The sequence below is a fragment of the Chiloscyllium punctatum genome, chromosome 30, assembly GCF_047496795.1.
Source record: "Chiloscyllium punctatum isolate Juve2018m chromosome 30, sChiPun1.3, whole genome shotgun sequence".
Lineage (NCBI taxonomy): Eukaryota > Metazoa > Chordata > Chondrichthyes > Orectolobiformes > Hemiscylliidae > Chiloscyllium > Chiloscyllium punctatum.
The window spans coordinates 11544523-11571959 of NC_092768.1; the positions used below are offsets into that span (position 1 = coordinate 11544523).

The following is a 27437-nucleotide window of genomic DNA, read 5'->3' on the forward strand; positions in this document are numbered from 1 at the left end:
TACAGTTAGACAGTGTGACTGTCCCATCGGGTAATCCCTCAACACTGCCCAGGGACAGAGAGACTACAGTTAGACAGTGTGACTGTCCCATCGGGTAATCCCTCAGCACTGCCCAGGGACAGAGAGACTACAGTTAGACAGTGTGACAGTCCCATCGGGTAATCCCTCAGCACTGCCCAGGGACAGAGAGACTACAGTTAGACAGTGTGACTGTCCCATCGGGTAATCCCTCAGCACTGCCCAGGGACAGAGAGACTACAGTTAGACAGTGTGACTGTCCCATCGGGTAATCCCTCAGCACTGCCCAGGGACAGAGAGACTACAGTTAGACAGTGTGACTGTCCCATCGGGTAATCCCTCAACACTGCCCAGGGACAGAGAGACTACAGTTACACAGAGTGTCAGTCCCATCGGGTAATCCCTCAGCACTGCCCAGGGACAGAGAGACTACAGTTAGACAGAGTGTCAGTCCCATCGGGTAATCCCACAGCACTGCCCAGGGACACAGAGACTACAGTTAGACAGTGTGACTGTTCCATCGGGTAATCCCTCAGCACTGCCCAGGGACAGAGATACTACAGTTAGACAGTGTGACTGTCCCATCGGGTAATCCCTCAGCACTGCCCAGGGACAGAGAGACTACAGTTAGACAGTGTGACAGTCCCATCGGGTAATCCCTCAGCACTGCCCAGGGACAGAGAGACTACAGTTAGACAGTGTGACTGTCCCATCGGGTAATCCCTCAGCACTGCCCAGGGACACAGAGACTACAGTCAGACAGTGTGACAGTCCCATCGGGTAATCCCTCAGCACTGCCCAGGGACAGAGAGACTACAGTTAGACAGTGTGTCAGTCCCATCGGGTAATCCCTCAGCACTGCACAGGGACAGAGAGACTACAGTTAGACAGAGTGACTGTCCCATCAGGTAATCCCTCAGCACTGCCCAGGGACAGAGAGACTACAGTTAGACAGTGTGACTGTCCCATCGGGTAATCCCTCAGCACTGCCCAGGGACAGAGAGAGACTACAGTTAGACAGTGTGACTGTCCCATCGGGTAATCCCTCAGCACTGCCCAGGGACAGAGAGACTACAGTTAGACAGTGTGACTGTCCCATCGGGTAATCCCTCAGCACTGCCCAGGGACAGAGAGACTACAGTTAGACAGTGTGACTGTCCCATCGGGTAATCCCTCAGCACTGCCCAGGGACAGAGAGACTACAGTTAGACAGTGTGACTGTCCCATCGGGTAATCCCTCAGCACTGCCCAGGGACAGAGAGAGACTACAGTTAGACAGTGTGACAGTCCCATCGGGTAATCCCTCAGCACTGCCCAGGGACACAGAGACTACAGTTAGACAGTGTGACAGTCCCATCGGGTAATCCCTCAGCACTGCCCAGGGACACAGAGACTACAGTTAGACAGTGTGACAGTCCCATCGGGTAATCCCTCAGCACTGCCCAGGGACACAGAGACTACAGTTAGACAGTGTGACAGTCCCATCGGGTAATCCCTCAGCACTGCCCAGGGACAGAGAGACTACAGTTAGACAGTGTGACTGTCCCATCGGGTAATCCCTCAGCACTGCCCAGGGACAGAGAGACTACAGTTAGACAGTGTGTCAGTCCCATCGGGTAATCCCACAGCACTGCCCAGGGACAGAGAGACTACAGTTAGACAGTGTGACTGTCCCATCGGGTACTCCCACGGCACTGCCCAGGGACAGAGAGACTACAATTAGACAGTGTGACAGTCCCATCGGGTAATCCCTCAGCACTGCCCAGGGACAGAGAGACTACAGTTAGACAGTGTGACTGTCCCATCGGGTAATCCTTCAGCACTGCCCAGGGACAGAGAGACTACAGTTAGACAGTGTGACTGTCCCATCGGGTAGTCCCTCAGCACTGCCCAGGGACAGAGAGACTACAGTTAGACAGTGTGACTGTCCCATCGGGTAATCCCTCAGCACTGCCCAGGGACGGAGAGACTACAGTTAGACAGTGTGACTGTCCCATCGGGTAATCCCTCAGCACTGCCCAGGGACAGAGAGACTACAGTTAGACAGTGTGACTGTCCCATCGGGTAATCCCTCAGCACTGCCCAGGGACAGAGAGACTACAGTTAGACAGTGTGACTGTCCCATCGGGTAATCCCTCAGCACTGCCCAGGGACACAGAGAGACTACAGTTAGACAGTGTGACTGTCCCATCGGGTAATCCCTCAGCACTGCCCAGGGACAGAGAGACTACAGTTAGACAGTGTGACAGTCCCATCGGGTAATCCCTCAGCACTGCCCAGGGACAGAGAGACTACAGTTAGACAGTGTGTCAGTCCCATCGGGTAATCCCTCAGCACTGCCCAGGGACAGAGAGACTACAGTTAGACAGTGTGACTGTCCCATCGGGTAATCCCTCAGCACTGCCCAGGGACAGAGAGACTACAGTTATACAGTGTGACTGTCCCATCGGGTAATCCCTCAGCACTGCCCAGGGACAGAGAGACTACAGTTAGACAGTGTGACTGTCCCATCGGGTAATCCTTCAACACTGCCCAGGGACAGAGAGACTACAGTTAGACAGTGTGACAGTCCCATCGGGTAATCCCTCAGCACTGCCCAGGGACAGAGAGACTACAGTTAGACAGTGTGACAGTCCCATCGGGTAATGCCTCAGCACTGCCCAGGGACAGAGAGACTACAGTTAGACAGAGTGACTGTCCCATCGGGTAATCCCTCAGCACTGCCCAGGGACAGAGAGACTACAGTTAGACAGTGTGACAGTCCCATCGGGTAATCCCTCAGCACTGCCCAGGGACAGAGAGACTACAGTTAGACAGTGTGACAGTCCCATCGGGTAATCCCTTAGCACTGCCCAGGGACACAGAGACTACAGTTAGACAGTATGACAGTCCCATCGGGTAATCCCTCAGCACTGCCCAGGGACACAGAGACTACAGTTAGACAGTGTGACTGTCCCATCGGGTAATCCCTTAGCACTGCCCAGGGACACAGAGACTACAGTTAGACAGTGTGACAGTCCCATCGCGTAATCCCACTGCACTGCCCAGGGACAGAGAGACTACAGTTAGACAGTGTGACTGTCCCATCGGGTAATCCCTCAGCACTGCCCAGGGACAGAGAGACTACAGTTAGACAGTGTGACTGTCCCATCGGGTAATCCCACAGCACTGCCCAGGGACAGAGAGACTACAGTTAGACAGTGTGTCAGTCCCATCGGGTAATCCCACAGCACTGCCCAGGGACAGAGGGAGACTACAGTTAGACAGTGTGACTGTCCCATCGGGTAATCCCTCAGCACTGCCCAGGGACACAGAGACTACAGTTAGACAGTGTGACAGTCCCATCGGGTAATCCCTCAGCACTGCCCAGGGACAGAGAGACTACAGTTAGACAGTGTGACTGTCCCATCGGGTAATCCCTCAGCACTGCCCAGGGACAGAGAGAGACTACAGTTAGACAGTGTGTCAGTCCCATCGGGTAATCCCTCAGCACTGCCCAGGGACAGAGAGACTACAGTTAGACAGTGTGACTGTCCCATCGGGTAATCCCTCAGCACTGCCCAGGGACAGAGAGACTACAGTTAGACAGTGTGACAGTCCCATCGGGTAATCCCTCAGCACTGCCCAGGGACAGAGAGACTACAGTTAGACAGTGTGACAGTCCCATCGGGTAATCACTCAGCACTGCCCAGGGACACAGAGACTACAGTTAGACAGTGTGACTGTCCCATCGGGTAATCCCTCAGCACTGCCCATGGACAGAGAGACTACAGTTAGACAGTGTGACTGTCCCATCGGGTAATCCCTCAGCACTGCCCAGGGACACAGAGACTACAGTTAGACAGTGTGACTGTCCCATCGGGTAATCCCTCAGCACTGCCCAGGGACACAGAGACTACAGTTAGACAGTGTGACAGTCCCATCGGGTAATCCCTCAGCACTGCCCAGGGACAGAGAGACTACAGTTAGACAGTGTGACTTCCCATCGGGTAATCCCTCAGCACTGCCCAGGGACAGAGAGACTACAGTTAGACAGTGTGACTGTCCCATCGGGTAATCCCACAGCACTGCCCAGGGACAGAGAGACTACAGTTAGACAGTGTGTCAGTCCCATCGGGTAATCCCACAGCACTGCCCAGGGACAGAGGGAGACTACAGTTAGACAGTGTGACTGTCCCATCGGGTAATCCCTCAGCACTGCCCAGGGACACAGAGACTACAGTTAGACAGTGTGACAGTCCCATCGGGTAATCCCTCAGCACTGCCCAGGGACAGAGAGACTACAGTTAGACAGTGTGACTGTCCCATCGGGTAATCCCTCAGCACTGCCCAGGGACAGAGAGAGACTACAGTTAGACAGTGTGTCAGTCCCATCGGGTAATCCCTCAGCACTGCCCAGGGACAGAGAGACTACAGTTAGACAGTGTGACTGTCCCATCGGGTAATCCCTCAGCACTGCCCAGGGACAGAGAGACTACAGTTAGACAGTGTGACAGTCCCATCGGGTAATCACTCAGCACTGCCCAGGGACAGAGAGACTACAGTTAGACAGTGTGACAGTCCCATCGGGTAATCACTCAGCACTGCCCAGGGACAGAGAGACTACAGTTAGACAGTGTGTCAGTCCCATCGGGTAATCCCTCAGCACTGCCCAGGGACAGAGAGACTACAGTTAGACAGTGTGACTGTCCCACCGGGTAATCCCTCAGCACTGCCCAGGGACAGAGAGACTACAGTTAGACAGTGTGACAGTCCCATCGGGTAATCACTCAGCACTGCCCAGGGACAGAGAGACTACAGTTAGACAGTGTGTCAGTCCCATCGGGTAATCCCTCAGCACTGCCCAGGGACAGAGAGACTACAGTTAGACAGTGTGACTGTCCCATCGGGTAATCCCTCAGCACTGCCCAGGGACAGAGAGACTACAGTTAGACAGTGTGACTGTCCCATCGGGTAATCCCTCAGCACTGCCCAGGGACAGAGAGACTACAGTTAGACAGTGTGACAGTCCCATTGGGTAATCCCTCAGCACTGCCCAGGGACAGAGAGACTACAGTTAGAGAGTGTGACTGTCCCATCGGGTAATCCCTCAGCACTGCCCAGGGACAGAGAGACTACAGTTAGACAGTGTGACAGTCCCATCGGGTAATCCCTCAACACTGCCCAGAGACAGAGAGAGACTACAGTCAGACAGTGTGACTGTCCCATCGGGTAATCCCTCAGCATTGCCCAGGGACAGAGAGACTACAGTTAGACAGTGTGACAGTCCCATCGGGTAATCCCTCAACACTGCCCAGAGACAGAGAGACTACAGTTAGACAGTGTGACTGTCCCATCGGGTAATCCCTCAACACTGCCCAGAGAAAGAGAGACTACAGTTAGACACTGTGACTGTCCCATCGGGTAATCCCTCAGCACTGCCCAGAGACAGAGAGACTACAGTTAGACAGTGTGACTGTCCCATCGGGTAATCCCTCAGCACTGCCCAGGGACACAGAGACTACAGTTAGACAGTGTGACTGTCCCATGGGGTAATCCCTCAGCACTGGCCAGGGACACAGAGACTACAGTTAGACAGTGTGACTGTCCCATCGGGTAATCCCACAGCACTGCCCAGGGACAGAGAGACTACAGTTAGACAGTGTGACTGTCCCATCGGGTAATCCCTCAGCACTGCCCAGGGACAGAGAGACTACAGTTAGACAGTGTGACAGTCCCATCGGGTAATCCCTCAGCACTGCCCAGGGACAGAGAGAGACTACAGTTAGACAGTGTGTCAGTCCCATCGGGTAATCCCACAGCACTGCCCAGGGACAGAGAGACTACAGTTAGACAGTGTGACAGTCCCATCGGGTAATCCCTCAGCACTGCCCAGGGACAGAGAGACTACAGTTAGACAGTGTGACAGACCCATCGGGTAATCCCTCAGCACTGCCCAGGGACAGAGAGACTACAGTTAGACAGTGTGACTGTCCCATCGGGTAATCCCACAGCACTGCCCAGGGACAGAGAGACTACAGTTAGACAGTGTGACAGTCCCATCGGGTAATCCCTCAGCACTGCCCAGGGACACAGAGACTACAGTTAGACAGTGTGACTGTCCCATCGGGTAATCCCTCAGCACTGCCCAGGGACAGAGAGACTACAGTTAGACAGTGTGACTGTCCCATCGGGTAATCCCTCAGCACTGCCCAGGGACACAGAGACTACAGTTAGACAGTGTGACTGTCCCATCGGGTAATCCCTCAGCACTGCCCAGGGACAGAGAGACTACAGTTAGACAGTGTGACAGACCCATCGGGTAATCCCTCAGCACTGCCCAGGGACAGAGAGACTACAGTTAGACAGTGTGACTGTCCCATCGGGTAATCCCACAGCACTGCCCAGGGACAGAGAGACTACAGTTAGACAGTGTGACAGTCCCATCGGGTAATCCCTCAGCACTGCCCAGGGACACAGAGACTACAGTTAGACAGTGTGACTGTCCCATCGGGTAATCCCTCAGCACTGCCCAGGGACAGAGAGACTACAGTTAGACAGTGTGACTGTCCCATCGGGTAATCCCTCAGCACTGCCCAGGGACAGAGAGACTACAGTTAGACAGTGTGACTGTCCCATCGGGTAATCCCACAGCACTGCCCAGGGACAGAGAGACTACAGTTAGACAGTGTGACTGTCCCATCGGGTAATCCCTCAGCACTGCCCAGGGACACAGAGACTACAGTTAGACAGTGTGACAGTCCCATCGGGTAATCCCACAGCACTGCCCAGGGACAGAGAGACTACAGTTAGACAGTGTGTCAGTCCCATCGGGTAATCCCTCAGCACTGCCCAGGGAGAGAGAGACTACAGTTAGACAGTGTGTCAGTCCCATCGGGTAATCCCTCAACACTGCCCAGGGACAGAGAGACTACAGTTAGACAGTGTGACTGTCCCATCGGGTAATCCCTCAACACTGCCCAGGGACAGAGAGACTACAGTTAGACAGTGTGACAGTCCCATCGGGTAATCCCTCAGCACTGCCCAGGGACACAGAGACTACAGTTAGACAGTGTGACAGTCCCATCGGGTAATCCCTCAACACTGCCCAGGGACAGAGAGAGACTACAGTTAGACAGTGTGACAGTCCCATCGGGTAATCCCACAGCACTGCCCAGGGACACAGAGACTACAGTTAGACAGTGTGTCAGTCCCATCAGGTAATCCCTCAGCACTGCCCAGGGACAGAGAGACTACAGTTAGACAGTGTGACTGTCCCATCGGGTAATCACTCAGCACTGCCCAGGGACAGAGAGACTACAGTTAGACAGTGTGACTGTCCCATCGGGTAATCCCTCAGCACTGCCCAGGGACAGAGAGAGACTACAGTTAGACAGTGTGACTGTCCCATCGGGTAATCCCTCAGCACTGCCCAGGGTCACAGAGACGACAGTTAGACAGTGTGTCAGTCCCATCGGGTAATCCCTCAACACTGCCCAGGGACAGAGAGACTACAGTTAGACAGTGTGACTGTCCCATCGGGTAATCCCTCAGCACTGCCCAGGGACAGAGAGACTACAGTTAGACAGTGTGACAGTCCCATCGGGTAATCACTCAGCACTGCCCAGGGACAGAGAGACTACAGTTAGACAGTATGACTGTCCCATCGGGTAATCCCTCAGCACTGCCCAGGGACAGAGAGACTACAGTTAGACAGTGTGACAGTCCCATCGGGTAATCCCTCAGCACTGCCCATGGACAGAGAGACTACAGTTAGACAGTGTGACTGTCCCATCGGGTAATCCCTCAACACTGCCCAGGGACAGAGAGACTACAGTTAGACAGAGTGACTGTCCCATCGGGTAATCCCTCAACACTGCCCAGGGACAGAGAGACTACAGTTAGACAGTGTGTCAGTCCCATCGGGTAATCCCTCAGCATTGCCCAGGGACAGAGAGACTACAGTTAGACAGTGTGACTGTCCCATCGGGTAATCCCTCAGCACTGCCCAGGGACACAGAGACTACAGTTAGACACTGTGACTGTCCCATCGGGTAATCCCACAGCACTGCCCAGGGACAGAGAGACTACAGTTAGACAGTGTGACTGTCCCATCGGGTAATCCCTCAGCACTGCCCAGGGACAGAGAGACTACAGTTAGACAGTGTGTCAGTCCCATTCGGTAATCCCTCAGCATTGCCCAGGGACAGAGAGACTACAGTTAGACAGTGTGACAGTCCCATCGGGTAATCCCTCAGCACTGCCCAGGGACAGAAAGACTACAGTTAGACAGTGTGACTGTCCCATCGGGTAATCCCTCAGCACTGCCCAGGGACAGAAAGACTACAGTTAGACAGTGTGACTGTCCCATCGGGTAATCCCACAGCACTGCCCAGGGACAGAGAGACTACAGTTAGACAGTGTGACTGTCCCATCGAGTAATCCCTCAGCACTGCCCAGGGACAGAGAGACTACAGTTAGACACTGTGACTGTCCCATCGGGTAATCCCACAGCACTGCCCAGGGACAGAAAGACTACAGTTAGACAGTGTGACTGTCCCATCGGGTAATCCCTCAGCACTGCCCAGGGACAGAGAGACTACAGTTAGACAGTGTGACTGTCCCATCGGGTAATCCCTCAGCACTGCCCAGGGACAGAGAGACTACAGTTAGACAGTGTGACTGTCCCATCGGGTAATCCCTCAGCACTGCCCAGGGACAGAGAGACTACAGTTAGACAGTGTGACTGTCCCATCGGGTAATCCCACAGCACTGCCCAGGGACAGAGAGACTACAGTTAGACAGTGTGACTGTCCCATCGGTTAATCCCTCAGCACTGCCCAGGGACAGAGAGACTACAGTTAGACAGTGTGACTGTCCCATCGGGTCATCCCACAGCACTGCCCAGGGACAGAGAGACTACAGTTAGACAGTGTGACAGTCCCATCGGGTAATCCCTCAGCACTGCCCAGGGACAGAGAGACTACAGTTAGACAGTGTGACAGTCCCATCGGGTAATCCCTCAGAACTGCCCAGGGACACAGAGACTACAGTTAGACAGTGTGACTGTCCCATCGGGTAATCCCTCAGCACTGCCCAGGGACACAGAGACTACAGTTAGACAGTGTGACAGTCCCATCGGGTAATCCCTCAGCACTGCCCAGGGACAGAGAGACTACAGTTAGACAGTGTGACTGTCCCATCGGGTAATCCCTCAGCACTGCCCAGGGACAGAGAGACTACAGTTAGACAGTGTGACAGTCCCATCGGGTAATCCCTCAGCACTGCCCAGGGACAGAGAGACTACAGTTAGACAGTGTGACAGTCCCATCGGGTAATCCCTCAGCACTGCCCAGGAACACAGAGACTACAGTTAGACAGTGTGACAGTCCCATCGGGTAATCCCTCAGCACTGCCCAGGGACACAGAGACTACAGTTAGACAGTGTGACAGTCCCATCGGGTAATCCCTCAGCACTGTCCTGGGACAGAGAGACTACAGTTAGACAGTGTGTCAGTCCCATCGGGTAATCCCTCAGCACTGCCCAGGGACACAGAGACTACAGTTAGACAGTGTGACTGTCCCATCGGGTAATCCCTCAGCACTGCCCAGGGACAGAGAGACTACAGTTAGACAGTGTGACAGTCCCATCGGGTAATCCCTCAGCACTGCCCAGGGACACAGAGACTACAGTTAGACAGTGTGACAGTCCCATCGGGTAATCCCTCAGCACTGCCCAGGGACACAGAGACTACAGTTAGACAGTGTGACTGTCCCATCGGGTAATCCCTCAGCACTGCCCTGGGACAGAGAGACTACAGTTAGACAGTGTGACAGTCCCATCGGGTAATCCCTCAGCACTGCCCAGGGACACAGAGACTACAGTTAGACAGTGTGACTGTCCCATCGGGTCATCCCTCAGCACTGCCCTGGGACAGAGAGACTACAGTTAGACAGTGTGACTGTCCCATCGGGTAATCCCTCAACACTGCCCAGGGACAGAGAGAGACTACAGTTAGACAGTGTGACTGTCCCATCGGGTAATCCCTCAGCACTGCCCAGGGACAGAGAGACTACAGTTAGACAGTGTGACTGTCCCATCGGGTAATCCCTCAGCACTGCCCAGGGACAGAGAGACTACAGTTAGACAGTGTGACAGTCCCATCGGGTAATCCCTCAGCATTGCCCAGGGACACAGAGACTACAGTTAGACAGTGTGACTGTCCCATCGGGTAATCCCTCAGCACTGCCCAGGGACAGAGAGACTACAGTTAGACAGTGTGACTGTCCCATCGGGTAATCCCTCAGCACTGCCCAGGGACAGAGAGACTACAGTTAGACAGTGTGACTGTCCCATCGGGTAATCCCTCAGCACTGCCCAGGGACACAGAGACTACAGTTAGACAGTGTGACTGTCCCATCGGGTAATCCCACAGCACTGCCCAGGGACAGAGAGACTACAGTTAGACAGTGTGACTGTCCCATCGGGTAATCCCTCAGCACTGCCCAGAGACAGAGAGACTACAGTTAGACAGTGTGTCAGTCCCATCGGGTAATCCCTCAGCACTGCCCAGGGACAGAGAGACTACAGTTAGACAGTGTGTCAGTCCCATCGGGTAATCCCTCAGCACTGCCCAGAGACAGAGAGACTACAGTTAGACAGTGTGACTGTCCCATCGGGTAATCCCACAGCACTGCCCAGGGACAGAGAGACTACAGTTAGACAGTGTGACAGTCCCATCGGGTAATCCCACAGCACTGCCCAGGGACACAGAGACTACAGTTAGACAGTGTGACTGTCCCATCGGGTAATCCCTCAGCACTGCCCAGAGACAGAGAGACTACAGTTAGACAGTGTGACTATCCCATCGGGTAATCCCTCAGCACTGCCCAGAGACAGAGAGACTACAGTTAGACAGTGTGACTGTCCCATCGGGTAATCCCACAGCACTGCCCAGGGACAGAGAGACTACAGTTAGACAGTGTGACTGTCCCATCGGGTAATCCCTCAGCACTGCCCAGGGACAGAGAGAGACTACAGTTAGACAGTGTGACTGTCCCATCGGGTAATCCCTCAGCACTGCCCAGGGACAGAGAGACTACAGTTAGACAGTGTGACTGTCCCATCGGGTAATCCCTCAGCACTGCCCAGGGACAGAGAGAGACTACAGTTAGACAGTGTGACAGTCCCATCGGGTAATCCCTCAGCACTGCCCAGGGACAGAGAGACTACAGTTAGAGAGTGTGACTGTCCCATCGGGTAATCCCTCAGCACTGCCCAGGGACAGAGAGACTACAGTTAGACAGTGTGACAGTCCCATCGGGTAATCCCTCAGCACTGCCCAGAGACAGAGAGACTACAGTTAGACAGTGTGACAGTCCCATCGGGTAATCCCTCAGCACTGCCCAGGGACAGAGAGACTACAGTTAGACAGTGTGTCAGTCCCATCGGGTAATCCCTCAGCACTGCCCAGGGACACAGAGACTACAGTTAGACAGTGTGACTGTCCCATCGGGTAATCCCTCAGCACTGCCCAGGGACAGAGAGAGACTACAGTTAGACAGTGTGACTGTCCCATCGGGTAATCCCTCAGCACTGCCCAGGGACAGAGAGACTACAGTTAGACAGTGTGACTGTCCCATCGGGTAATCCCTCAGCACTGCCCAGGGACAGAGAGACTACAGTTAGACAGTGTGACTGTCCCATCGGGTAATCCCTCAGCACTGCCCAGGGACAGAGAGACTACAGTTAGACAGTGTGACTGTCCCATCGGGTAATCCCTCAGCACTGCCCAGGGACAGAGAGACTACAGTTAGACAGTGTGACTGTCCCATCGGGTAATCCCTCAGCACTGCCCAGGGACAGAGAGACTACAGTTAGACAGAGTGACTGTCCCATCGGGTAATCCCTCAGCACTGCCCAGGGACAGAGAGACTACAGTTAGACAGTGTGACTGTCCCATCGAGTAATCCCTCAGCACTGCCCAGGGACAGAGAGAGACTACAGTTAGACAGTGTGACTGTCCCATCGGGTAATCCCTCAGCACTGCCCAGGGACAGAGAGACTACAGTTAGACAGAGTGACAGTCCCATCGGGTAATCCCTCAGCACTGCCCAGGGACAGAGAGACTACAGTTAGACAGTGTGACTGTCCCATCGAGTAATCCCTCAGCACTGCCCAGGGACAGAGAGAGACTACAGTTAGACAGTGTGACTGTCCCATCGGGTAATCCCTCAGCACTGCCCAGGGACAGAGAGACTACAGTTAGACAGTGTGACTGTCCCATCGGGTAATCCCTCAGCACTGCCCAGGGACAGAGAGACTACAGTTAGACAGTGTGACTGTCCCATCGGGTAATCCCTCAGCACTGCCCAGGGACAGAGAGACTACAGTTAGACAGAGTGACTGTCCCATCGGGTAATCCCACAGCACTGCCCAGGGACAGAGAGACTACAGTTAGACAGTGTGTCAGTCCCATCGGGTAATCCCTCAACACTGCCCAGGGACACAGAGACTACAGTTAGACAGTGTGACTGTCCCATCGGGTAATCCCTCAACACTGCCCAGGGACAGAGAGACTACAGTTAGACAGTGTGACAGTCCCATCGGGTAATCCCTCAGCACTGCCCAGGGACAGAGAGACTACAGTTAGACAGTGTGACTGTCCCATCGGGTAATCCCTCAGCACTGCCCAGGGACAGAGAGACTACAGTTAGACAGTGTGACAGTCCCATCGGGTAATCCCTCAGCACTGCCCAGGGACACAGAGACTACAGTTAGACAGTGTGACAGTCCCATCGGGTAATCCCTCAGCACTGCCCAGGGACAGAGAGACTACAGTTAGACAGTGTGACAGTCCCATCGGGTAATCCCTCAGCACTGCCCAGAGACAGAGAGACTACAGTTAGACAGTGTGACTGTCCCATCGGGTAATCCCTCAGCACTGCCCAGAGACAGAGAGACTACAGTTAGACAGTGTGACTGTCCCATCGGGTAATCCCACAGCACTGCCCAGGGACAGAGAGACTACAGTTAGACAGTGTGACTGTCCCATCGGGTAATCCCTCAGCACTGCCCAGGGACAGAGAGAGACTACAGTTAGACAGTGTGACTGTCCCATCGGGTAATCCCTCAGCACTGCCCAGGGACAGAGAGACTACAGTTAGAGAGTGTGACTGTCCCATCGGGTAATCCCTCAGCACTGCCCAGGGACAGAGAGAGACTACAGTTAGACAGTGTGACAGTCCCATCGGGTAATCCCTCAGCACTGCCCAGGGACAGAGAGACTACAGTTAGAGAGTGTGACTGTCCCATCGGGTAATCCCTCAGCACTGCCCAGGGACAGAGAGACTACAGTTAGACAGTGTGACAGTCCCATCGGGTAATCCCTCAGCACTGCCCAGAGACAGAGAGACTACAGTTAGACAGTGTGACAGTCCCATCGGGTAATCCCTCAGCACTGCCCAGGGACAGAGAGACTACAGTTAGACAGTGTGTCAGTCCCATCGGGTAATCCCTCAGCACTGCCCAGGGACACAGAGACTACAGTTAGACAGTGTGACTGTCCCATCGGGTAATCCCTCAGCACTGCCCAGGGACAGAGAGAGACTACAGTTAGACAGTGTGACTGTCCCATCGGGTAATCCCTCAGCACTGCCCAGGGACAGAGAGACTACAGTTAGACAGTGTGACAGTCCCATCGGGTAATCCCTCAGCACTGCCCAGGGACAGAGAGACTACAGTTAGACAGTGTGACTGTCCCATCGGGTAATCCCTCAGCACTGCCCAGGGACAGAGAGACTACAGTTAGACAGTGTGACTGTCCCATCGGGTAATCCCTCAGCACTGCCCAGGGACAGAGAGACTACAGTTAGACAGAGTGATTGTCCCATCGGGTAATCCCTCAGCACTGCCCAGGGACAGAGAGACTACAGTTAGACAGTGTGACTGTCCCATCGAGTAATCCCTCAGCACTGCCCAGGGACAGAGAGAGACTACAGTTAGACAGTGTGACTGTCCCATCGGGTAATCCCTCAGCACTGCCCAGGGACAGAGAGACTACAGTTAGAGAGAGTGACAGTCCCATCGGGTAATCACTCAGCACTGCCCAGGGACAGAGAGACTACAGTTAGACAGTGTGACTGTCCCATCGAGTAATCCCTCAGCACTGCCCAGGGACAGAGAGAGACTACAGTTAGACAGTGTGACTGTCCCATCGGGTAATCCCTCAGCACTGCCCAGGGACAGAGAGACTACAGTTAGACAGTGTGACTGTCCCATCGGGTAATCCCTCAGCACTGCCCAGGGACAGAGAGACTACAGTTAGACAGTGTGACTGTCCCATCGGGTAATCCCTCAGCACTGCCCAGGGACAGAGAGACTACAGTTAGACAGAGTGACTGTCCCATCGGGTAATCCCACAGCACTGCCCAGGGACAGAGAGACTACAGTTAGACAGTGTGTCAGTCCCATCGGGTAATCCCTCAACACTGCCCAGGGACACAGAGACTACAGTTAGACAGTGTGACTGTCCCATCGGGTAATCCCTCAACACTGCCCAGGGACACAGAGACTACAGTTAGACAGTGTGACAGTCCCATCGGGTAATCCCTCAGCACTGCCCAGGGACAGAGAGACTACAGTTAGACAGTGTGACTGTCCCATCGGGTAATCCCTCAGCACTGCCCAGGGACAGAGAGACTACAGTTAGACAGTGTGACAGTCCCATCGGGTAATCCCTCAGCACTGCCCAGGGACACAGAGACTACAGTTAGACAGTGTGACAGTCCCATCGGGTAATCCCTCAGCACTGCCCAGGGACAGAGAGACTACAGTTAGACAGTGTGACTGTCCCATCGGGTAATCCCTCAGCACTGCCCAGGGACACAGAGACTACAGTTAGACAGTGTGACAGTCCCATCGGGTAATCCCTCAGCACTGCCCAGGGACACAGAGACTACAGTTAGACAGTGTGACTGTCCCATCGGGTAATCCCTCAGCACTGCCCAGGGACAGAGAGAGACTACAGTCAGACAGTGTGACTGTCCCATCGGGTAATCCCTCAGCACTGCCCAGGGACAGAGAGACTACAGTTACACAGTGTGACAGTCCCATCGGGTAATCCCTCAGCACTGCCCAGGGACACAGAGACTACAGTTAGACAGTGTGACAGTCCCATCGGGTAATCCCTCAGCACTGCCCAGGGACAGAGAGACTACAGTTAGACAGTGTGACTGTCCCATCGGGTAATCCCTCAGCACTGCCCAGGGACACAGAGACTACAGTTAGACAGTGTGACTGTCCCATCGGGTAATCCCTCAGCACTGCCCAGGGACAGAGAGACTACAGTTAGACAGTGTGACTGTCCCATCGGGTAATCCCTCAGCACTGCCCAGGGACACAGAGACTACAGTTAGACAGTGTGACTGTCCCATCGGGTAATCCCTCAGCACTGCCCAGGGACAGAGAGACTACAGTTAGACAGTGTGACAGTCCCATCGGGTAATCCCTCAGCACTGCCCAGGGACACAGAGACTACAGTTAGACAGTGTGACAGTCCCATCGGGTAATCCCTCAGCACTGCCCAGGGACACAGAGACTACAGTTAGACAGTGTGACAGTCCCATCGGGTAATCCCTCAGCACTGTCCTGGGACAGAGAGACTACAGTTAGACAGTGTGTCAGTCCCATCGGGTAATCCCTCAGCACTGCCCAGGGACACAGAGACTACAGTTAGACAGTGTGACTGTCCCATCGGGTAATCCCTCAGCACTGCCCAGGGACAGAGAGACTACAGTTAGACAGTGTGACAGTCCCATCGGGTAATCCCTCAGCACTGCCCAGGGACACAGAGACTACAGTTAGACAGTGTGACAGTCCCATCGGGTAATCCCTCAGCACTGCCCAGGGACACAGAGACTACAGTTAGACAGTGTGACTGTCCCATCGGGTAATCCCTCAGCACTGCCCTGGGACAGAGAGACTACAGTTAGACAGTGTGACAGTCCCATCGGGTAATCCCTCAGCACTGCCCAGGGACACAGAGACTACAGTTAGACAGTGTGACTGTCCCATCGGGTCATCCCTCAGCACTGCCCTGGGACAGAGAGACTACAGTTAGACAGTGTGACTGTCCCATCGGGTAATCCCTCAACACTGCCCAGGGACAGAGAGAGACTACAGTTAGACAGTGTGACTGTCCCATCGGGTAATCCCTCAGCACTGCCCAGGGACAGAGAGACTACAGTTAGACAGTGTGACTGTCCCATCGGGTAATCCCTCAGCACTGCCCAGGGACAGAGAGACTACAGTTAGACAGTGTGACTGTCCCATCGGGTAATCCCTCAGCACTGCCCAGGGACAGAGAGACTACAGTTAGACAGTGTGACAGTCCCATCGGGTAATCCCTCAGCACTGCCCAGGGACAGAGAGACTACAGTTAGACAGTGTGTCAGTCCCATCGGGTAATCCCTCAGCACTGCCCAGGGACAGAGAGACTACAGTTAGACAGTGTGACTGTCCCATCGGGTAATCCCTCAGCACTGCCCAGGGACAGAGAGACTACAGTTAGACAGTGTGACTGTCCCATCGGGTAATCCCTCAGCACTGCCCAGGGACAGAGAGACTACAGTTAGACAGTGTGACTGTCCCATCGGGTAATCCCTCAGCACTGCCCAGGGACAGAGAGACTACAGTTAGACAGTGTGACTGTCCCATCGGGTAATCCCTCAGCACTGCCCAGGGACAGAGAGACTACAGTTAGACAGTGTGACTGTCCCATCGGGTAATCCCTCAGCACTGCCCAGGGACACAGAGACTACAGTTAGACAGTGTGACTGTCCCATCGGGTAATCCCTCAGCACTGCCCAGGGACACAGAGACTACAGTTAGACAGAGTGTCAGTCCCATCGGGTAATCCCACAGCACTGCCCAGGGACACAGAGACTACAGTTAGACAGTGTGACTGTCCCATCGGGTAATCCCTCAGCACTGCCCAGGGACAGAGAGACTACAGTTAGACAGAGTGTCAGTCCCATCGGGTAATCCCTCAGCACTGCCCAGGGACACAGAGACTACAGTTAGACAGTGTGACTGTCCCATCGGGTAATCCCACAGCACTGCCCAGGGACAGAGAGACTACAGTTAGACAGTGTGTCAGTCCCATCGGGTAATCCCACAGCACTGCCCAGGGACAGAGGGAGACTACAGTTAGACAGTGTGACTGTCCCATCGGGTAATCCCTCAGCACTGCCCAGGGACACAGAGACTACAGTTAGACAGTGTGACAGTCCCATCGGGTAATCCCTCAGCACTGCCCAGGGACAGAGAGACTACAGTTAGACAGTGTGACTGTCCCATCGGGTAATCCCTCAGCACTGCCCAGGGACAGAGAGAGACTACAGTTAGACAGTGTGTCAGTCCCATCGGGTAATCCCTCAGCACTGCCCAGGGACAGAGAGACTACAGTTAGACAGTGTGACTGTCCCATCGGGTAATCCCTCAGCACTGCCCAGGGACAGAGAGACTACAGTTAGACAGTGTGACAGTCCCATCGGGTAATCCCTCAGCACTGCCCAGGGACAGAGAGACTACAGTTAGACAGTGTGACTGTCCCATCGGGTAATCCCTCAGCACTGCCCAGGGACACAGAGACTACAGTTAGACAGAGTGTCAGTCCCATCGGGTAATCCCACAGCACTGCCCAGGGACACAGAGACTACAGTTAGACAGTGTGACTGTCCCATCGGGTAATCCCTCAGCACTGCCCAGGGACACAGAGACTACAGTTAGACAGTGTGACTGTCCCATCGGGTAATCCCTCAGCACTGCCCAGGGACACAGAGACTACAGTTAGACAGTGTGACAGTCCCATCGGGTAATCCCTCAGCACTGCCCAGGGACAGAGAGACTACAGTTAGACAGTGTGACAGTCCCATCGGGTAATCCCTCAGCACTGCCCAGGGACACAGAGACTACAGTTAGACAGTGTGACAGTCCCATCGGGTAATCCCTCAGCACTGCCCAGGGACACAGAGACTACAGTTAGACAGTGTGACTGTCCCATCGGGTAATCCCTCAGCACTGCCCAGGGACAGAGAGACTACAGTTAGACAGTGTGACAGTCCCATCGGGTAATCCCTCAGCACTGCCCAGGGACAGAGAGACTACAGTTAGACAGTGTGACTGTCCCATCGGGTAATCCCTCAGCACTGCCCAGGGACAGAGAGAGACTACAGTTAGACAGTGTGACTGTCCCATCGGGTAATCCCTCAGCACTGCCCAGGGACAGAGAGACTACAGTTAGACAGTGTGACTGTCCCATCGGGTAATCCCTCAGCACTGCCCAGGGACAGAGAGACTACAGTTAGACAGTGTGACTGTCCCATCGGGTAATCCCTCAGCACTGCCCAGGGACACAGAGACTACAGTTAGACAGTGTGACTGTCCCATCGGGTAATCCCTCAGCACTGCCCAGGGACACAGAGACTACAGTTAGACAGTGTGACTGTCCCATCGGGTAATCCCTCAGCACTGCCCAGGGACAGAGAGACTACAGTTAGACAGTGTGACTGTCCCATCGGGTAATCCCTCAGCACTGCCCAGGGACACAGAGACTACAGTTAGACAGTGTGACTGTCCCATCGGGTAATCCCTCAGCACTGCCCAGGGACACAGAGACTACAGTTAGACAGTGTGACTGTCCCATCGGGTAATCCCTCAGCACTGCCCAGGGACAGAGAGACTACAGTTAGACAGTGTGACAGTCCCATCGGGTAATCCCTCAGCACTGCCCAGGGACACAGAGACTACAGTTAGACAGTGTGACTGTCCCATCGGGTAATCCCTCAGCACTGCCCAGGGACAGAGAGACTACAGTTAGACAGTGTGACTGTCCCATCGGGTAATCCCTCAGCACTGCCCAGGGACAGAGAGACTACAGTTAGACAGTGTGACAGTCCCATCGGGTAATCCCTCAGCACTGCCCAGGGACACAGAGACTACAGTTAGACAGTGTGACTGTCCCATCGGGTAATCCCTCAGCACTGCCCAGGGACACAGAGACTACAGTTAGACAGTGTGACTGTCCCATCGGGTAATCCCTCAGCACTGCCCAGGGACAGAGAGACTACAGTTAGACAGTGTGACTGTCCCATCGGGTAATCCCTCAGCACTGCCCAGGGACACAGAGACTACAGTTAGACAGTGTGACAGTCCCATCGGGTAATCCCTCAGCACTGCCCAGGGACAGAGAGACTACAGTTAGACAGTGTGACTGTCCCATCGGGTAATCCCTCAGCACTGCCCAGGGACACAGAGACTACAGTTAGACAGTGTGACTGTCCCATCGGGTAATCCCACAGCACTGCCCAGGGACAGAGAGACTACAGTTAGACAGTGTGACTGTCCCATCGGGTAATCCCACAGCACTGCCCAGGGACAGAGAGACTACAGTTAGACAGTGTGACAGTCCCATCGGGTAATCCCACAGCACTGCCCAGGGACAGAGAGACTACAGTTAGACAGTGTGACTGTCCCATCGGGTAATCCCTCAGCACTGCCCAGGGACACAGAGACTACAGTTAGACAGTGTGACTGTCCCATCGGGTAATCCCTCAGCACTGCCCAGGGACAGAGAGACTACAGTTAGACAGTGTGACAGTCCCATCGGGTAATCCCTCAGCACTGCCCAGGGACAGAGAGACTACAGTTAGACAGTGTGACAGTCCCATCGGGTAATCCCTCAGCACTGCCCAGGGACAGAGAGACTACAGTTAGACAGTGTGACAGTCCCATCGGGTAATCCCACAGCACTGCCCAGGGACAGAGAGACTACAGTTAGACAGTGTGACTGTCCCATCGGGTAATCCCTCAGCACTGCCCAGGGACAGAGAGACTACAGTTAGACAGTGTGACTGTCCCATGGGGTAATCCCTCAGCACTGCCCAGGGACACAGAGACTACAGTTAGACAGTGTGACTGTCCCATCGGGTAATCCCTCAGCACTGCCCAGGGACAGAGAGACTACAGTTAGACAGTGTGACTGTCCCATCGGGTAATCCCTCAGCACTGCCCAGGGACAGAGAGACTACAGTTAGACAGTGTGTCAGTCCCATCGGGTAATCCCTCAGCACTGCCCAGGGACAGAGAGACTACAGTTAGACAGTGTGACAGTCCCATCGGGTAATCCCTCAGCACTGCCCAGGGACACAGAGACTACAGTTAGACAGTGTGTCAGTCCCATCGGGTAATCCCTCAGCACTGCCCAGGGACAGAGAGACTACAGTTAGACAGTGTGACTGTCCCATCGGGTAATCCCTCAGCACTGCCCAGGGACAGAGAGACTACAGTTAGACAGTGTGACTGTCCCATCGGGTAATCCCTCAGCACTGCCCAGGGACAGAGAGACTACAGTTAGACAGTGTGACTGTCCCATCGGGTAATCACTCAGCACTGCCCAGGGACAGAGAGACTACAGTTAGACAGTGTGACTGTCCCATCGGGTAATCCCTCAGCACTGCCCAGGGACAGAGAGACTACAGTTAGACAGTGTGACAGTCCCATCGGGTAATCCCTCAGCACTGCCCAGGGACAGAGAGAGACTACAGTTAGACAGTGTGACTGTCCCATCGGGTAATCCCTCAGCACTGCCCAGGGACACAGAGACTACAGTTAGACAGTGTGACGGTCCCATCGGGTAATCCCTCAGCACTGCCCAGGGACACAGAGACTACAGTTAGACAGTGTGACTGTCCCATCGGGTAATCCCTCAGCACTGCCCAGGGACACAGAGACTACAGTTAGACAGTGTGACTGTCCCATCGGGTAATCCCTCAGCACTGCCCAGGGACAGAGAGACTACAGTTAGACAGTGTGTCAGTCCCATCGGGTAATCCCTCAGCACTGCCCAGGGACAGAGAGACTACAGTTAGACAGTGTGACAGTCCCATCGGGTAATCCCTCAGCACTGCCCAGGGACACAGAGGACTACAGTTAGACAGTGTGACTGTCCCATCGGGTAATCCCTCAGCACTGCCCAGGGACAGAGAGACTACAGTTAGACAGTGTGACAGTCCCATCGGGTAATCCCTCAGCACTGCCCAGGGACAGAGAGACTACAGTTAGACAGTGTGACTGTCCCATCGAGTAATCCCTCAGCACTGCCCAGGGACAGAGAGACTACAGTTAGACAGTGTGACTGTCCCATCGGGTAATCCCTCAGCACTGCCCAGGGACAGAGAGACTACAGTTAGACAGTGTGACTGTCCCCATCGGGTAATCCCTCAGCACTGCCCAGGGACAGAGAGACTACAGTTAGACAGTGTGACTGTCCCATCGGGTAATCCCTCAGCACTGCCCAGGGACAGAGAGACTACAGTTAGACAGTGTGACTGTCCCATCGGTAATCCCTCAGCACTGCCCAGGGACAGAGAGACTACAGTTAGACAGTGTGACTGTCCCATCGGGTAATCCCTCGCACTGCCCAGGGACAGAGAGACTACAGTTAGACAGTGTGACTGTCCCATCGGGTAATCCCTCAGCACTGCCCAGGGACAGAGAGACTACAGTTAGACAGTGTGACTGTCCCATCGGGTAATCCCTCAGCACTGCCCAGGGACAGAGAGACTACAGTTAGACAGTGTGACTGTCCCATCGGGTAATCCCTCAGCACTGCCCAGGGACAGAGAGACTACAGTTAGACAGTGTGACTGTCCCATCGGGTAATCCCTCAGCACTGCCCAGGGACAGAGAGACTACAGTTAGACAGTGTGACTGTCCCATCGGGTAATCCCTCAGCACTGCCCAGGGACAGAGAGACTACAGTTAGACAGTGTGACTGTCCCATCGGGTAATCCCTCAGCACTGCCCAGGGACACAGAGACTACAGTTAGACAGTGTGACTGTCCCATCGGGTAATCCCTCAGCACTGCCCAGGGACAGAGAGACTACAGTTAGACAGTGTGACTGTCCCATCGGGTAATCCCTCAGCACTGCCCAGGGACACAGAGACTACAGTTAGACAGTGTGACTGTCCCATCGGGTAATCCCTCAGCACTGCCCAGGGACACAGAGACTACAGTTAGACAGTGTGACTGTCCCATCGGGTAATCCCTCAGCACTGCCCAGGGACAGAGAGACTACAGTTAGACAGTGTGACTGTCCCATCGGGTAATCCCTCAGCACTGCCCAGGGACAGAGAGACTACAGTTAGACAGTGTGACTGTCCCATCGGGTAATCCCTCAGCACTGCCCAGGGACAGAGAGACTACAGTTAGACAGTGTGACTGTCCCATCGGGTAATCCCTCAGCACTGCCCAGGGACAGAGAGACTACAGTTAGACAGTGTGACTGTCCCATCGGGTAATCCCTCAGCACTGCCCAGGGACAGAGAGACTACAGTTAGACAGTGTGACAGTCCCATCGGGTAATCCCTCAGCACTGCCCAGGGACACAGAGACTACAGTTAGACAGTGTGACTGTCCCATCGGGTAATCCCTCAGCACTGCCCAGGGACAGAGAGACTACAGTTAGACAGTGTGACTGTCCCATCGGGTAATCCCTCAGCACTGCCCAGGGACAGAGAGACTACAGTTAGACAGTGTGACTGTCCCATCGGGTAATCCCTCAGCACTGCCCAGGGACAGAGAGACTACAGTTAGACAGTGTGACTGTCCCATCGGGTAATCCCTCAGCACTGCCAGGGGACAGAGAGACTACAGTTAGACAGTGTGACTGTCCCATCGGGTAATCCCTCAGCACTGCCCAGGGACACAGAGACTACAGTTAGACAGTGTGACTGTCCCATCGGGTAATCCCTCAGCACTGCCCAGGGACAGAGAGACTACAGTTAGACAGTGTGACTGTCCCATCGGGTAATCCCTCAGCACTGCCCAGGGACAGAGAGACTACAGTTAGACAGTGTGACTGTCCCATCGGGTAATCCCTCAGCACTGCCCAGGGACAGAGAGACTACAGTTAGACAGTGTGACTGTCCCATCGGGTAATCCCTCAGCACTGCCCAGGGACAGAGAGACTACAGTTAGACAGTGTGACTGTCCCATCGGGTAATCCCTCAGCACTGCCCAGGGACAGAGAGACTACAGTTAGACAGTGTGACTGTCCCATCGGGTAATCCCTCAGCACTGCCCAGGGACAGAGAGACTACAGTTAGACAGTGTGACTGTCCCATCGGGTAATCCCTCAGCACTGCCCAGGGACACAGAGACTACAGTTAGACAGTGTGACTGTCCCATCGGGTAATCCCTCAGCACTGCCCAGGGACACGAGAGACTACAGTTAGACAGTGTGACTGTCCCATCGGGTAATCCCTCAGCACTGCCCAGGGACAGAGAGACTACAGTTAGACAGTGTGACTGTCCCATCGGGTAATCCCTCAGCACTGCCCAGGGACACAGAGAGACTACAGTTAGACAGTGTGACTGTCCCATCGGGTAATCCCTCAGCACTGCCCAGGGACAGAGAGACTACAGTTAGACAGTGTGACTGTCCCATCGGGTAATCCCTCAGCACTGCCCAGGGACACAGAGACTACAGTTAGACAGTGTGACTGTCCCATCGGGTAATCCCTCAGCACTGCCCAGGGACAGAGAGACTACAGTTAGACAGTGTGACTGTCCCATCGGGTAATCCCTCAGCACTGCCCAGGGACAGAGAGACTACAGTTAGACAGTGTGACTGTCCCATCGGGTAATCCCTCAGCACTGCCCAGGGACAGAGAGACTACAGTTAGACAGTGTGACTGTCCCATCGGGTAATCCCTCAGCACTGCCCAGGGACAGAGAGACTACAGTTAGACAGTGTGACTGTCCCATCGGGTAATCCCTCAGCACTGCCCAGGGACAGAGAGACTACAGTTAGACAGTGTGACTGTCCCATCGGGTAATCCCTCAGCACTGCCCAGGGACAGAGAGACTACAGTTAGACAGTGTGACTGTCCCATCGGGTAATCCCTCAGCACTGCCCAGGGACACAGAGACTACAGTTAGACAGTGTGACAGTCCCATCGGGTAATCCCTCAGCACTGCCCAGGGACACAGAGAGACTACAGTTAGACAGTGTGACTGTCCCATCGGGTAATCCCTCAGCACTGCCCAGGGACAGAGAGACTACAGTTAGACAGTGTGACTGTCCCATCGGGTAATCCCTCAGCACTGCCCAGGGACACAGAGACTACAGTTAGACAGTGTGACAGTCCCATCGGGTAATCCCTCAGCACTGCCCAGGGACACAGAGAGACTACAGTTAGACAGTGTGACTGTCCCATCGGGTAATCCCACAGCACTGCCCAGGACAGAGAGACTACAGTTAGACAGTGTGACTGTCCCATCGGGTAATCCCTCAGCACTGCCCAGAGACAGAGAGACTACAGTTAGACAGTGTGACTGTCCCATCGGGTAATCCCTCAGCACTGCCCAGGGACAGAGAGAGACTACAGTTAGACAGTGTGACTGTCCCATCGGGTAATCCCTCAGCACTGCCCAGGGACAGAGAGACTACAGTTAGACAGTGTGACTGTCCCATCGGGTAATCCCTCAGCACTGCCCAGGGACAGAGAGAGACTACAGTTAGACAGTGTGACTGTCCCATCGGGTAATCCCTCAGCACTGCCCAGGGACAGAGAGACTACAGTTAGACAGTGTGACTGTCCCATCGGGTAATCCCTCAGCACTGCCCAGGGACAGAGAGACTACAGTTAGACAGTGTGACTGTCCCATCGGGTAATCCCTCAGCACTGCCAGGGGACACGAGAGACTACAGTTAGACAGTGTGACTGTCCCATCGGGTAATCCCTCAGCACTGCCCAGGGACACAGAGAGACTACAGTTAGACAGTGTGACTGTCCCATCGGGTAATCCCTCAGCACTGCCCAGGGACAGAGAGACTACAGTTAGACAGTGTGACTGTCCCATCGGGTAATCCCTCAGCACTGCCCAGGGACACAGAGACTACAGTTAGACAGTGTGACTGTCCCATCGGGTAATCCCTCAGCACTGCCCAGGGACACAGAGAGACTACAGTTAGACAGTGTGACTGTCCCATCGGGTAATCCCACAGCACTGCCCAGGGACAGAGAGACTACAGTTAGACAGTGTGACTGTCCCATCGGGTAATCCCTCAGCACTGCCCAGAGACAGAGAGACTACAGTTAGACAGCTGTGACTGTCCCATCGGGTAATCCCTCAGCACTGCCAGGGACAGAGAGAGACTACAGTTAGACAGTGTGACTGTCCCATCGGGTAATCCCTCAGCACTGCCCAGGGACAGAGAGACTACAGTTAGACAGTGTGACTGTCCCATCGGGTAATCCCTCAGCACTGCCCAGGGACAGAGAGACTACAGTTAGACAGTGTGACTGTCCCATCGGGTAATCCCTCAGCACTGCCCAGGGACAGAGAGACTACAGTTAGACAGTGTGACTGTCCCATCGGGTAATCCCTCAGCACTGCCCAGGGACAGAGAGGACTACAGTTAGACAGTGTGACTGTCCCATCGGGTAATCCCTCAGCACTGCCCAGGGACACAGAGACTACAGTTAGACAGTGTGACTGTCCCATCGGGTAATCCCTCAGCACTGCCCAGGGACACAGAGACTACAGTTAGACAGTGTGACTGTCCCATCGGGTAATCCCACAGCACTGCCCAGGGACAGAGAGACTACAGTTAGACAGTGTGACTGTCCCATCGGGTAATCCCTCAGCACTGCCCAGGGACACAGAGACTACAGTTAGACAGTGTGACTGTCCCATCGGGTTATCCCACAGCACTGCCCAGGGACAGAGAGACTACAGTTAGACAGTGTGACTGTCCCATCGGGTAATCCCTCAGCACTGCCCAGGGACAGAGAGACTACAGTTAGACAGTGTGACTGTCCCATCGGGTAATCCCACAGCACTGCCCAGGGACAGAGAGAGACTACAGTTAGACAGTGTGACTGTCCCATCGGGTAATCCCTCAGCACTGCCCAGGGACAGAGAGACTACAGTTAGACAGTGTGACTGTCCCATCGGGTAATCCCTCAGCACTGCCCAGGGACACAGAGACTACAGTTAGACAGTGTGACAGTCCCATCGGGTAATCCCTCAGCACTGCCCAGGGACACAGAGAGACTACAGTTAGACAGTGTGACTGTCCCATCGGGTAATCCCTCAGCACTGCCCAGGGACAGAGAGACTACAGTTAGACAGTGTGACTGTCCCATCGGGTAATCCCTCAGCACTGCCCAGGGACACAGAGACTACAGTTAGACAGTGTGACAGTCCCATCGGGTAATCCCTCAGCACTGCCCAGGGACACAGAGAGACTACAGTTAGACAGTGTGACTGTCCCATCGGGTAATCCCACAGCACTGCCCAGGGACAGAGAGACTACAGTTAGACAGTGTGACTGTCCCATCGGGTAATCCCTCAGCACTGCCCAGAGACAGAGAGACTACAGTTAGACAGTGTGACTGTCCCATCGGGTAATCCCTCAGCACTGCCCAGGGACAGAGAGACTACAGTTAGACAGTGTGACTGTCCCATCGGGTAATCCCTCAGCACTGCCCAGGGACAGAGAGACTACAGTTAGACAGTGTGACTGTCCCATCGGGTAATCCCTCAGCACTGCCCAGGACAGAGAGACTACAGTTAGACAGTGTGACTGTCCCATCGGGTAATCCCTCAGCACTGCCCAGGGACAGAGAGACTACAGTTAGACAGTGTGACTGTCCCATCGGGTAATCCCTCAGCACTGCCCAGGGACAGAGAGAGACTACAGTTAGACAGTGTGACTGTCCCATCGGGTAATCCCTCAGCACTGCCCAGGGACACAGAGACTACAGTTAGACAGTGTGACTGTCCCATCGGGTAATCCCTCAGCACTGCCCAGGGACACAGAGACTACAGTTAGACAGTGTGACTGTCCCATCGGGTAATCCCACAGCACTGCCCAGGGACAGAGAGACTACAGTTAGACAGTGTGACTGTCCCATCGGGGTAATCCCTCAGCACTGCCAGGGACAGAGAGACTACAGTTAGACAGGTGTCGCCCATCGGGTAATCCCTCAGCACTGCCCAGGGACAGAGAGACTACAGTTAGACAGTGTGACTGTCCCATCGGGTAATCCCTCAGCACTGCCCAGGGACAGAGAGACTACAGTTAGACAGAGTGTCAGTCCCATCGGGTAATCCCTCAGCACTGCCCAGGGACACAGAGACTACAGTTAGACAGTGTGACAGTCCCATCGGGTAATCCCACAGCACTGCCCAGGGACAGAGAGACTACAGTTAGACAGTGTGACTGTCCCATCGGGTAATCCCTCAACACTGCCCAGGGACACAGAGACTACAGTTAGACAGTGTGACTGTCCATCGGGTAATCCCACAGCACTGCCCAGGGACAGAGAGACTACAGTTAGACAGTGTGACTGTCCCATCGGGTA

At 54.4% G+C, this 27437-nt stretch overlaps 1 protein-coding gene across 3 annotated transcripts in view; it reads right to left on the bottom strand.

Moving 5' to 3' along the window:
- The window catches only part of LOC140455173 (uncharacterized), a 459457-nt gene that overhangs the window by 296451 nt on the left and 135569 nt on the right, over positions 1–27437 (bottom strand). The window lies entirely within an intron of this gene.